Here is a 12,304-nt window from a genome sequence, read left to right on the forward strand (position 1 = left end):
AATGATTGCCCAGTCTCTTTTTGAAAGCCTCCAGTGATGGAGCACCCACAACTTCTGAAGGAAAGTTGTTCCATTGGTTGATTGCTCTCAGTTAGGAAATTTCTCCTTACTTCTAGGTTGTTTCTCTCCTTGGTCAGTTTCTATCGATTGTTTCCTGTCTTGCCTTTTGGTCCTTTGGAAAACAATTTGATCTCCTCATCTTTGTAGGAGCCCCTCAAATATTGGAACTCTGCTACCATGTCTCCCCTAGTCCTTCTTTTCATTAGACTAGACATACCCAATTCCTGTAACCATTCTTTATATGTTTCAGCCTCCAGCTCCCTAATCAATTTTGTTGCTCTTCTCTACACTCTTTCCAGAGTCTCAACATCTTTTTTTATATTGTGGTGACCAGGACCAGTATTCCAAGTGTGGTCTTACTAAGGCTTTGAACTTTACACCATCTTGATTCTATTCCTCTGTTAATGCAGCCTAGAATTGCATTGGCTGTTTTGGCTGCTCCTGCACGCTGTTGGGTCATATTTAAGTGATTGTACACCAGGATTCCAACATCCCTTTCACAATTACTGGCATTAAGCCACGTTTCACCTAGCCTGTATATAGGTATACAGTTGGTTTTTCTTGGTTAAGTGTAGAAGCATAGCATAGCTATGTTTAAGCATAGCTGGCTAGGGAATTCTGGGAGTTGATGTCTACAAGTCTTACAGTTGCCAAGGTTGAAGCCCCCTGCTAAAAAGCCAGCAGGTGAGCTGTCATGAAAAGTTGACTACACAGAGACAGGAAGAAGCAAATAGGTAACTTCATGGTCCTACCACTGCTGGGGATCCCAAATGATATGAGATAACCCCAAAGCAAGGTGAACAATGAAGTTCAAAGAAAAATCCAGATGTTTCCTCTTTTGATCCACTCAGACCTTTTTCAATCCCGATAGTCAGCAAATGGCATCTTTGGGAAAGTTCCACTACTAACCTATATCTGAACCTTAGGAATATTTTTTTTGTATCAAGGCAAGTAAGAACAGAGACAGGTTGCAACTGGTTTTTTTTTGGGGGGGGAGAGAGATGTTTCCAATGCATATAAGCAAGCAAGCCAAGCAAGCAAAATTATTTGGCCATACAGCCTTTCTGCCCCTTCATGGATTACTGCCTTGTCGTGGCGAAGGGGCTTGCGTAATTCAATGAAGCTATGAGCTATGCCGTGCAGGGCCACCCAAGACAGACAGGTCATAGCAGAGAGTTCTGACAAAACGTGATCCACTGGAGAAGGAAATGGCAACCCACTCCAGTATCTTTGCCATGAAAACCCTATGGACAGTACCAAAAGGCAAAACGATATGACGCTGGAAGATGAGCCCCTCAGGTCAGAAGGCGTCCAATATGCTACTGAGGAAGAGCAGAAGGCTAGTACTAGTAGCGCCAGAAAGAATGAAGCGACTGGGCCAAAGCCGAAAGGACGCTCAGCTGTGGATATGTCTGGTGGTGAAAGGAAACTCCTGCTCTTTAGAAGGCCAGATCCTGAAGCTAAAACTCAAATACTTTGGCCACCTAATGAGAAGGAAGGACTCACTGGAGAAGAGCCTAATGCTGGGAAAGATTGAGGGCAAGAGAAGAAGGGGACGACAGAGAATGAGGTGGCTGGATGAAGTCACTGAAGCAGTAGGCGTGAGCTTAAATGGACTCCAGAAGATGGTAGAGGACAGGAAAGCCTGGAGGAACGTTGTCCATAGGGTCGCGATGGGTCGGACATGACTTCACAACTAACAACAACAACACAGCCTTTCTGACAACTCTACCATCTTGCCCCTCCTTGAGATGACAATATTCCTTTTCCACTTCATTAGTTCAGGGTCTTCTCCCTTCAGATGACTTGACCACATGAATTCTTTTGCTTTGTCACTGAGCAATCTGCAGCATAAAAATCTTCTCAAAGGTGGCACTCAAGTTTTGATGTTTGTCCCAGGAGGGCGACCGGGTTTCATCATCTGTGAAGTCATAACAAGTTACTTAGGCATTAGCTTTAGCCAGATGATCCTGCTTGTCCCTTTTGTTGGGCTTTGTTGCTTTAGGACAGTATTTCTCGATTTTGGCAACTTTAAGCTTTGTGGACTTCAACTCCCAGAATTCCCTAGCCTGCAGGAATTCTGGGAGTTGAAGTCTATAGGTCTTCTAATTACTGTGATTAGAAACACCACTTTACACAGTGCTCTTTTCAATCTCATTTATATTACAGATAGCCCTCAACTTACAAGCACAACTGACCCTAAAATTTATGTTGTTAGATGAGACTGTTGTTAAGTGAGTTTTGTCCCATTTTACAACCTTCTTTGTCACAGTTGTTAAGTGAATCCCTGCAGTTGTTAAGTTAGTTACACAGTTGTTAAGTTAGTCTGACTTCTCTATTGACTTTGCTTGTCAGAAGGTCACAAAAGGGGAATCACATGTCACACACACCCCCAGGACACTGCAGCTGTCATAAATACGAGCCATTTTGCCAAGCATCCACATTTTGATCATGTGATGATCAAAACGGTCATAAGTATGAAAAAGGTTATTAGTCACCTTTTCCAGTGCTGTTGTGCGTAACTTTGAACAGTCCCTAAACAAACTGTTATATGTTGAGGACTACCTGTATATTGGTATTATTTGGCTATAGCAATAGCACCTAGACATATATACCACTTCACAGTGCTTTACAGCCCTTTCCAGTGGTGGGATTCAAATATGTGAACAACCGGTTCTCTGTGTGGATGCCGCTTTTAGAAGTCCATTCTGGGCCTGGGCAACAAAAAATTAGCTACTGGTTCTGCTGAAGTGGTGCGAACTGGCTGAATCCAACCACTGGCCCTTTCTAAGCGGTTTACAGAGTCAGCATATTGCCCCCAACAATCTGGGTCCTCATTTCACCGACCTTAGAAGGATGGAAGGCTGAGTCAACCTTGAGCTGCTGAGGATCAAACTCTTGGAAGTGGTCAGAGTCAGCCTGCAGTATTGCATTCTAATCACTGCACCACTAGGACTATTTTATTTAATTATTTATATTTCACATTTCTAAATCACCCATCTCTCTCAAAGAGTGACTCTGGGTGGTATATAATACAATTATGCATTTCCCACTCCACATTTTAATTAGCATTAAGTTGCTCTCAAGATTCCATCTGTGGGTAAAAATTGCCTGCCCATTTCTTTTCAAAAAGAGCAAGTAAGATTATCTATTTATTTGTCCATCCATCTATTAGCATCACATTGACAAATGGCTAACAGAAGCCATTTACTCCAGGATTCTGCTTTCCATGGGCTTAATTAATTCCTTGGTGGTTCTGACTCTCACAGGCTGTGAAGCAAGTTCTCACAACCACACATATGCTTTATTTAACTTTGCTTTTGTTAAGAGGTTTAGTCCGCAGAAGGCTTTGCTAGTTTACTCTATTATGAGTGGACTTTTCATTAGTTCTTCATTACTTTGAGGAGCATTGTTCAATTCCTGTGGGAAAATCCAAAGAGGCTGATGGAGGGTTTAACCTCTGGCTATGAATTGTTAGGAGTGAAAAGGTATTTGTTCCTCGTTTGTCTTTTGCCTTTAGCACAAGTGTACATTGTTAAAGCAATGGTACAAACAGTGGCTTAGGACTACGGGAATCATGTTTTTTCTTTAGAAAAAAAAATCTAAAGCCATCTTATATATCATACATGCCAAGACTAATGTTTCTTCATTTATCACATTTATTTTTAACTATTTATAAAGTGAAACCTTTATAGATTGTGCAGTTGTGCTTTATTCCCTGTCATTACCAATTTCAGTGAGAAAAGGTCTTCTCACCGTCAAGACATATGGTGCTGTTTGCCCTTATAGGATCTGTGTGCCTGCACTACATTTCATTTGGTTACGAATTCCACCCACTGATGGGGTCAAAACAAAACATTGAACCCTAAATGTAATGGGATGGATTTGCACAACCTATTAAACCACATTTATTTACACACATAAAATTTATCCAACTTTAAATTTAGAAAGCTTATCAGTTTGTCCAGAAGTGGCTGCTAGGTTTAAAATATCTAAATTAAAGCATTGCTAACAGATGGCTGGTTATTATCCATTTGAACCCATCACCTCTTGACTAATTCTACTGTTGAAACAATTTCACTTTTAGGATTTTGGAAGGTGATCTGAAGAGGGAAATTGTAATGTATTGGGATTTTATTTGAACTGTTTCACATGTCTGTTTGAATGCTGCTTAAGATTGCTCAATTGGCGTGTCTGTGTAACGGTCACTGACTAGCCAGACTTGCTGTTTCCAAGAAGATCATTGGATGATTTGCGGAGGGAATGGGTTCCTTTAAACCTATTGGCCACCACCTAGTGGCCAACCATATAAGTAGCTGCACAGAAGCCTCTGTTTCAGTTCTGTTCCTGTTTGCCTCAATAAAGCAATGTTCCTGTTTGCAACTTCTCGTCTCGCTTTTTGCCTCTAAAGAACCGGCTACACAACAGAAATAATATTCAGTTTGAATCTGCCTTCCTGTATCTTACATCCATCATTTCAGGTCCTGCATTCTGGAATGATAAGGAACTGATCTTAAATTTCTATTGTGCCACTTCCTTTCAACTACTGTTATCCTTTCCCTGCTTTGATCCTTCAGTCTCCTCCATAGAAGAGTTTCTGATACCTTGAACCTTCATTGGACCTTTTCTGAGTTTTCTGGATCCTTTTTAATATATGATACCCAAATCTAAACACTATACTTGGGTGGACTTAACCAATCAAACATGTTTCTTGTTTCTTTGACCTAAAACTTTAAGTTAGGGGGATTATAATACTTATAAACTATTAAAACTTAGAGGATTATGGGATTGGAGGCTAAAATGCATGGAGAATGTTTACAGGAATTGGGTATGTCTAGTCTAATGAAAGAGAAGAATTAGGGGAGACATGATAGCACTGTTCCAGTATCTGAGGGGCTCCTACAAAGACGAGGGGCTCAAACTATTTTCCAAAGCACCAAAAGGCAAGCCAAAAAAATAATGGATGGAAACTAACCAAGGAGAGAAGCAACCTAGAACTAAAGAAAAAAAATTCCTAATGGTGAGAGCAATTAACCAATTGAACAGCTTGTCTTCAGAAGTTGTGGATGCTCCATCACTGAAGGCTTTCAAAAAGAGACTGGACAACCATTTGTCTGAAACGATATGGGGTCTTCTGCTTGAGCAAGAAGACCTCCAAGTTCCCTTCCAACTCTATCATTCTATCTTCTATGTCCTGTGTTTTAGGTTAAAGACATCTTAAGGCCTGTAAGATAAATAAATAAAATTACTGTGAGGCTGACAGAATTACTGTAAGATCCCTAAACTTTGCTGTCATGGTAACTTTATTGAAAGAAAGAGTCCTAACATTTCAAAGTGACCTTCTTGTGGTTTCCCATCACTACCTACACAACACTTTGCAGTGAAGTCAATTTTACATATTCAGCTGTGATTTGCCAAATAATTTAAGTGATACATAATTGCATGTGAAAATCAGCCTAAAAGTGTGAACCTAGTGGCATGAATATTTGTTTTTATTCCTTCTCTCTCTTTCCTTTTTCTTTTTTTGCTGCACCATGTGCCATTCATGCTTATTTTCAGAGATGTTTTTCGAGCCAAGTCTCAGATCAGAGATGATATTATAAACCTACGCAATGCATGTTGAATGTTTAGCAGTGAGAAAAAAACACCATCTGCTCATGTTCTCAGTATCCCGTCTCTACTTCCAAAGACCTACTCCTTCCATTTCACAAGGTACTCTGGGAGTGTAGGCCTAAAAAAACATCTCCACCTTCTCTAACATATGTCTGTTGATTCAAGTTTGACTCCTAGTTACTTTAGCTATGACTCCATGTAGTTTTCTTAGCAACAGTATTTAAATAGTTATTTTCTTCTGAGATGTTTGGTTGACTTGCCATCAAGGGAACACCTGCTGCTGGCATCAAGCTCCCTTCGTCCTGTGCACTCCCACAGGGAGGGTCTTCTCAGGGTACCGCCGGTAAAAATTGCCAGCGGACAATACCCAGGGGGAGGGCCTTCTCTGTGGGTGCACCTGCCCTTTGGAATCAGCTGCCTGTAGAGCTTAGGACTACCCCTGACCTTCGCTCATTCTGCCGGGACCTGAAGACCTGGTTCTTTGAGCTCTCTGGCCTGGTCTGAGCATATTAATTGGGATTTTAACTGTTTTTTAACTGGGGTTTTATTGCAAGGTCTATATAATCTTTTTAATTGATTTTAAGTTTTTTAATTGTTGTATTGTTTTAAAAAAAAACCTTGTGAACCACCCTGAGTCTTACAGGAGAAGGGCGGTATATAAATTGAATAAATAAATAAATAAATAAATAAATAAATAATAAACTCTACAGGTGTGGAATTTTTGATATTCTTTTCAAGTGCTAACCAGGATGAACACTTATCAGCCAGGGACAATTAAATACTTTCTCCATTAATAGAAGAGAATTTTGACAGTTCAGGGTTGAACTGTGAGCTGGAGTAGAATAACAGAGTTGGAAGAGATGTTGTAAGGTCATCTAGTCTGAACCCCTGCCCAAGCAGGAGTCCCTACAGCATTTCTGACAGATGGCAGTCCAGTCTCTTTTTGAAAGCCTCCAGTGATGAAGCACCAACAACATGTAAAGACAGCCTGTTCCATTGGCTGATTGTTCTTACTGTCAGGAAATTTCTCCTTATTTCCAGGCTGATTTGAAGTGGGTGAACTCTCTTTTAGACTGTATGATTCCTGGCTTGGGGGAATATCCTCTGATTTCTTAGATCAAACTGGAATTAAATATTTGGGTATACATCCTCTCTTTTAGTTGAAACATGAAGTACAATAAAAATGCTTTGGTTGATTTTAATGTAACTATACTTTACTGTGAATAGGAAAGAAGTAATGAAGGCTATGGTCCCACACTTATTTAATGGACGATAAGCATTCATGGCACATGATAAGTTCACTTAGTATTAACCTGGTTAGTCTCTATGGCTCAGCATGTATATAATTTTTTTGATTATGTACATTGAATTTACCAAGAAAAGGGAATAATGTAGAAATGAGACAAAAGGTAGAGTGGATCAGGGATGCTAATGCATTTTAATTTCCCCTTATCATCCCATCAGCAAACACAATTTTAAAAGGAGAAAAAAATGAAAAGAAAATGAAAAGAAAGAGAAACAAAGTTAACAAAACAGAGTTTAGGAGAAAAGAGAACATAGAAACAAACGGAAATTTGGATTTTAGAAGAGGGGTGGAGATCCACATTGCATAGAGAGTTAAAGATGGCTTCTGAGTAAGCTAAAGTTGAAAATTATGTGGTTTCAATTCAGCGGCCCAGTGTTCAGATATTGTTCTGTTTTTCATTCTACCTTCAGAAAAGTATTATAGCAAAGGATTTATTTCCCTCCATCTTTTATATACATATATTCATCTTCTCAGAATTATGGACTTCTCAAGAGAACTGGTTCTTCCTATAATATATCCAAACTATGATAATTTGTGTCTTGAAGGATAACTCTGGAATGATTTATTATATGATCCATTTGCTTGCTTTCTTGTTTGTCCACAGTTTTCAGTACCAAAATTAAAAAGTGTTAATACTTTTTTTGTTGGGAATAATTGCAGATGCTACAGTTGTGGACACCAAGCTGATGTTGAACTTAATTACGGCGGCAAGACTTTTGATAGGCCAATATTGGAAGAAAGAGGAACTGCCGACCATAGAAGAGTGGACTTTAAAGGTTTCCGACCTGGCAGAGATGGCGAAGATTTCGGCCTATTTGAAAGATCATTCGCAAGAACGTTATATTATGGAATGGAGAAAATGGATTGAGTTTATCCAGAACAAGTATAGGGTTAAGAAGTTTTATGTAGCATTCGAATAAGTCTTCTTTCGTTGTTTTTTTTCTCTTATCCTTTATAAGCTAGAGAGTGATGGATTTTAGAAGTTATAGTTGTTAGTATATGGTTGTTTATGATTGCCTTTTTATATATATATATACCTTGTATTTAGCTCTGGGAAGTCGGGGGGGAGGGGGGGTGGAGGGAGGGGGGGAGGGAGGGAGGTTGGGGGGAGGTAGGGGGGAGCAGGGAGGGGGAAGGGGGGTTTTTTAAAGGAAAACTGTATTTTAAAACTTTTCAATAAAAAAAAAACGTATTAATACTTGAATATTCCTGAAAATCTCTCACGTTGTTTCAAATGGTTGCTTTGCTACTCTGCAGGAAATGAATTCATGTGGCGTGACCCATGCTGGAAGCCTTGGTGGAGCAGTGACCCATGCCCAGAGCCTTGGTGGAGCAGTGGGCTAATGCCTCCTTAAGTAACACCAGCTGCCTGCAATTAGTGCAGGTTCGCATCCCACCAGGCTCAAGGTTGACTCAGCCTTCCATCCTTCCGAGGTAGGTAAAATGAGGACCCAGATTGTTGGGGGCAATTAAGCTGACTTTGTAATAATGCTGCTTGAGGTGTGTGTGTGTGAAAGCCCTAATAAGCAGGCATATACATAGAATGAAGGCTACTGCTAAGTTTGTAAGCCGCCCTGAGTCTTCGGAGAAGGGTGGGATATAAATAGAATGGGGAAAAAATTGCTTCTTGCAAAGAATCAATTAAAATCTAGGCCCAGATATTAGACCAGAGACACCCCTTATGCAGGATACCATCCAGATATTCCAGAACATTTATTGAACAGTCAACAGTGCATCATTTACAATCTGTTAACAGAGTAAGAGTTATGATTTTTTTTCCTTCTCAGAGTTAAGGGGTTGAGCAGAATGTATTTTATCTGCTGTACAACACATTTTAGTTTCAAACTCACTACTATTCCCATGTATACTTTTTCAAGCTCTAATGTGAAATCTGAAATGAGCTTACAATTGCTGTTAAAATCTCAGTGATATCATTATCCCTGGAATCATGGGAAATGCTACTGTCGAAAAACAACATATGCTTGAATTTTGAATTAAAAACATTTGTTTCCTTTCTTGATTGTCCACATCTTTTAATACCAACACTAAAATTCAAAAGTGTTAATTCTTTTTTTTAATCCTGCTTCTTCAAAGCACCTTCCCTTCGATGCAGCATTACAGGCAAAACCATGGCTTGCACAATCTGATCTCTGTAGGTATATATCACAGCAATTGAAAATCTTTACCGATGCTTTCATTGCTATTTTACCGAGTGATAGTCTATAGGAGGGGTAGGCAACCTTGGCTCTTTTATGACTTGTGGACTTCAGTACCCAGAATTCCTGAACCAGCCATGCTGACTTAGGAATTCTAGGAGTTGAAGTCCACAAGTCATAAAAGAGCCAAAGTTGGCTACCCCTGGTCTATAGTATACAGTAGTTATTGATTGTTGGCACCTTTACCATTAATAGTTAATCCTAAAAGACAGAAGCTATCCACAACTTCAATTTTTCCACTGTGAATTCTAAGGCTTGTTGCTATGTCTGGCATCATGGGTTTGGTCTTCGTTATAGCTTAGCTTTGTTGTCTCCTTGACTTTCATTACTAGACCCTGCAGATCGTTTGCATTTTCAACTATCAGAATAGTGTCACCAGCTTAGTACAGATTATCAATGTTCCTTCCTCCCATTATAAGATCAAGTTCATCATCTTTCAATGGAGCTTCCCTCTATATACAGTACATTCAGCATGTAAGTTACATGAATAAGGGAGGGTATAAGATTCCTATTCTGTTGATATTCCCATAGATACTCTACCAATTCCTGTAGCCTCCTTATCCCTACTCATGGTCACTCATGCCTTAGTCACCTCCTGTCTTGACTACTGCAACACACTCTACATGGGGCTTCCCCTGAAAAGTATCCGGAAGCTCCAGTTGATACAAAATGCAGCAACCCGCATGGTTTTGTGCAGACTTTGGTGTGCACATGTGACACCTCTCCTGTGGGAGCTGCATTGGTTGCCGATTTGCTTCAGGGTGGAATTCAAGGTGCTGATTGTCACCTTTAAAACCCTTCTGAGGGACCGTCTGTTGCCAGTCACATCAACCTGACCCATTAGAGCGGGAAGGCAAGGAACGTTGCGCGTCCCATCCCCTAAGGAGCTGGATCTGGCTGGACCCAGCAGAAGGGCCTCCTCCAAGCTTGCTCCCTCTCTCTGGAACATTATTAAATGTTAGACTGTCCCCCACTCTAACACTCTTTTGGAAGGCGCTAAAGACCTGGTTCTGCCAATGGGCCTGGGGAACTCAGAGCAGCATAAAAAGTAAAAGGTAAAGGTTCCCCTGCACATGCGTGCTAGTCGTTTCCGACTCTAGGGGGTGGTGCTCATCTCCATTTCAAAGCCGAAGAGCCAGCGCTTGTCCAAGGACGTCTCCGTGGTCATGTGGCCGGCATGACTAGCATGGAACGCTGTTACCTTCCCACCGTTGTGGTCCCTATTTTTCTACTTGCATTTTTACGCGCTTTCGAACTGCTAGGTGGGCAGAAGCTGGGATGAGTAACAGGCGCTCACTCTGTTACGCGGCACTCGGGATTTGATCCACCAAACTGCCGACCTTCTGATCGACAAGCTCAGTGTCCTAACCCACTGAGCCACAATGGCTAGTTTAATGTGTGTTGTCGTTGGGCTGCTGGGTTGTTATTTTATTATTTTTCCTCTTGTTATTTTTTTAAATTTTTATAAGGTGTTTTTCTATTTATGTAAGCCACCTTGAGTCACCATGTGTGAGTAGGCGGCAATACAATTTTTAAATATTTTTTTTGGGGTAATGACCAAGGTACTGAATGTATTTTCATCTTTTAGTGTGAGAAGGTCATTGAAGTAGGGAATATTTTCTAAGATACTGCCAGTGTTGATACTTTTGCTCTACAGCATTTCACTACAATCCTTCCACGTTTGTTTGATACTCATAGAATCAGTTCCTATCTGTACATTGGCATGTTTTAGCATTTCAATTTGCTGTTATGAGTTGCCCAGAACTGCTTAGCATGAGCAACCATATAAATCTTTTAAATAAATAAATTAAATAAATGCAATTGGAGCTTGGAACATCTTCCTGAGTTCTGAAATCTTTGGAAGACTTTTGTTGTTTCTCAAATGTCTGTTTCCACCTTTAGTGCCTTTGCAGAGGCCACTATAATATTGTTTCTTGTTTTTTTTCCTAACAGCTCTCTGAAATTCTTTGGTAAGTTCTTTCTTGAAACTTTTGTCTTTTTTGGCCATGATTTGTCGTCTGTTCTTTTTCTGACATCCAACTTGCTTTCTTCTGTTTCTGGGTCTTTTCGCACCCACATTTTATACTTCTTTGATTTCATTCTGCACTTCTTTTGATTTCCACTCAATGAGCTTTCAGTCTTCAAAGTGAATCCTGATATTCTTCTTGAAAATGATAGATATATTGTTGTTGTTGTTGTTGTTAGCTGCGAAGTCGTGTCCGACCCATTGCGACCCTATGGACAACGTTCCTCCAGGCCTTCCTGTCCTCTACCATCTTCTGGAGTCCATTTAAGCTTACGCCTACTGCTTCAGTGACTCCATCCAGCCACCTCATTCTCTGTCGTCCCCTTCGTCTCTTGCCCTCAACCTTTCCCAGCATTAGGCTCTTCTCCAGTGAGTCCTTCCTTCTCATTAGGTGGCCAAAGTATTTGTGTTTCAGCTTCAGGATCTGGCCTTCTAAAGAGCAGTCAGGGTTGATCTCCTCTAGGACTGACCGGTTTGATCGCCTTGTAGTCCAAGGAACTCGCAGGAGTCTTCTCCAACACCATAGTTCAAAGGCCTCAATTCTTTGGCGCTCAGCCTTTCTTATGGTGCAGCTTTCACTGCCATACATCGCAACTGGGAAGACCATAGCCTTGACTATACGCACTTTTGTTGACAGGTGATGTCTCTGCTTTTTAGTGTGCTGTCTAGATTTGCCACGGCTTTCCTCCCGAGGAGCAAGCGTCTTTTAATTTTTTGGCTACAGTCCCCATCTGCAGTGATCTTGGAGCCCAAGAAAATAAAATCTGTCACTAACTCCATTTCTTCCCCATCTATTTGCCAGGAATTGAGAGGGCTGGATGCCATGATCTTGGTTTTCTTAATGTTAAGTTTCAACCCAAGTTTTGCACTCTCCTTCTTCACCTGCAACGAGGCTTTTTAGCTCTTCTTCACTTTCTGCCATTAGAGTGGTATCATCTGTGATAGATATATGCTTATGATCTTATCATGAAAACTGGTTGACCTTCCACTTGAGTTTGACTCATATCTTAAACATGAGCATTTCCTGATGTGTTCCATACTCAGGTCTTTGTTGTTGTAATTGAGCTCTTCCACCTCTTCCCC

Source organism: Vipera ursinii (assembly GCF_947247035.1).
Source record: "Vipera ursinii genome assembly, chromosome: 5".
In the NCBI taxonomy this organism is placed as follows: domain Eukaryota; kingdom Metazoa; phylum Chordata; class Lepidosauria; order Squamata; family Viperidae; genus Vipera; species Vipera ursinii.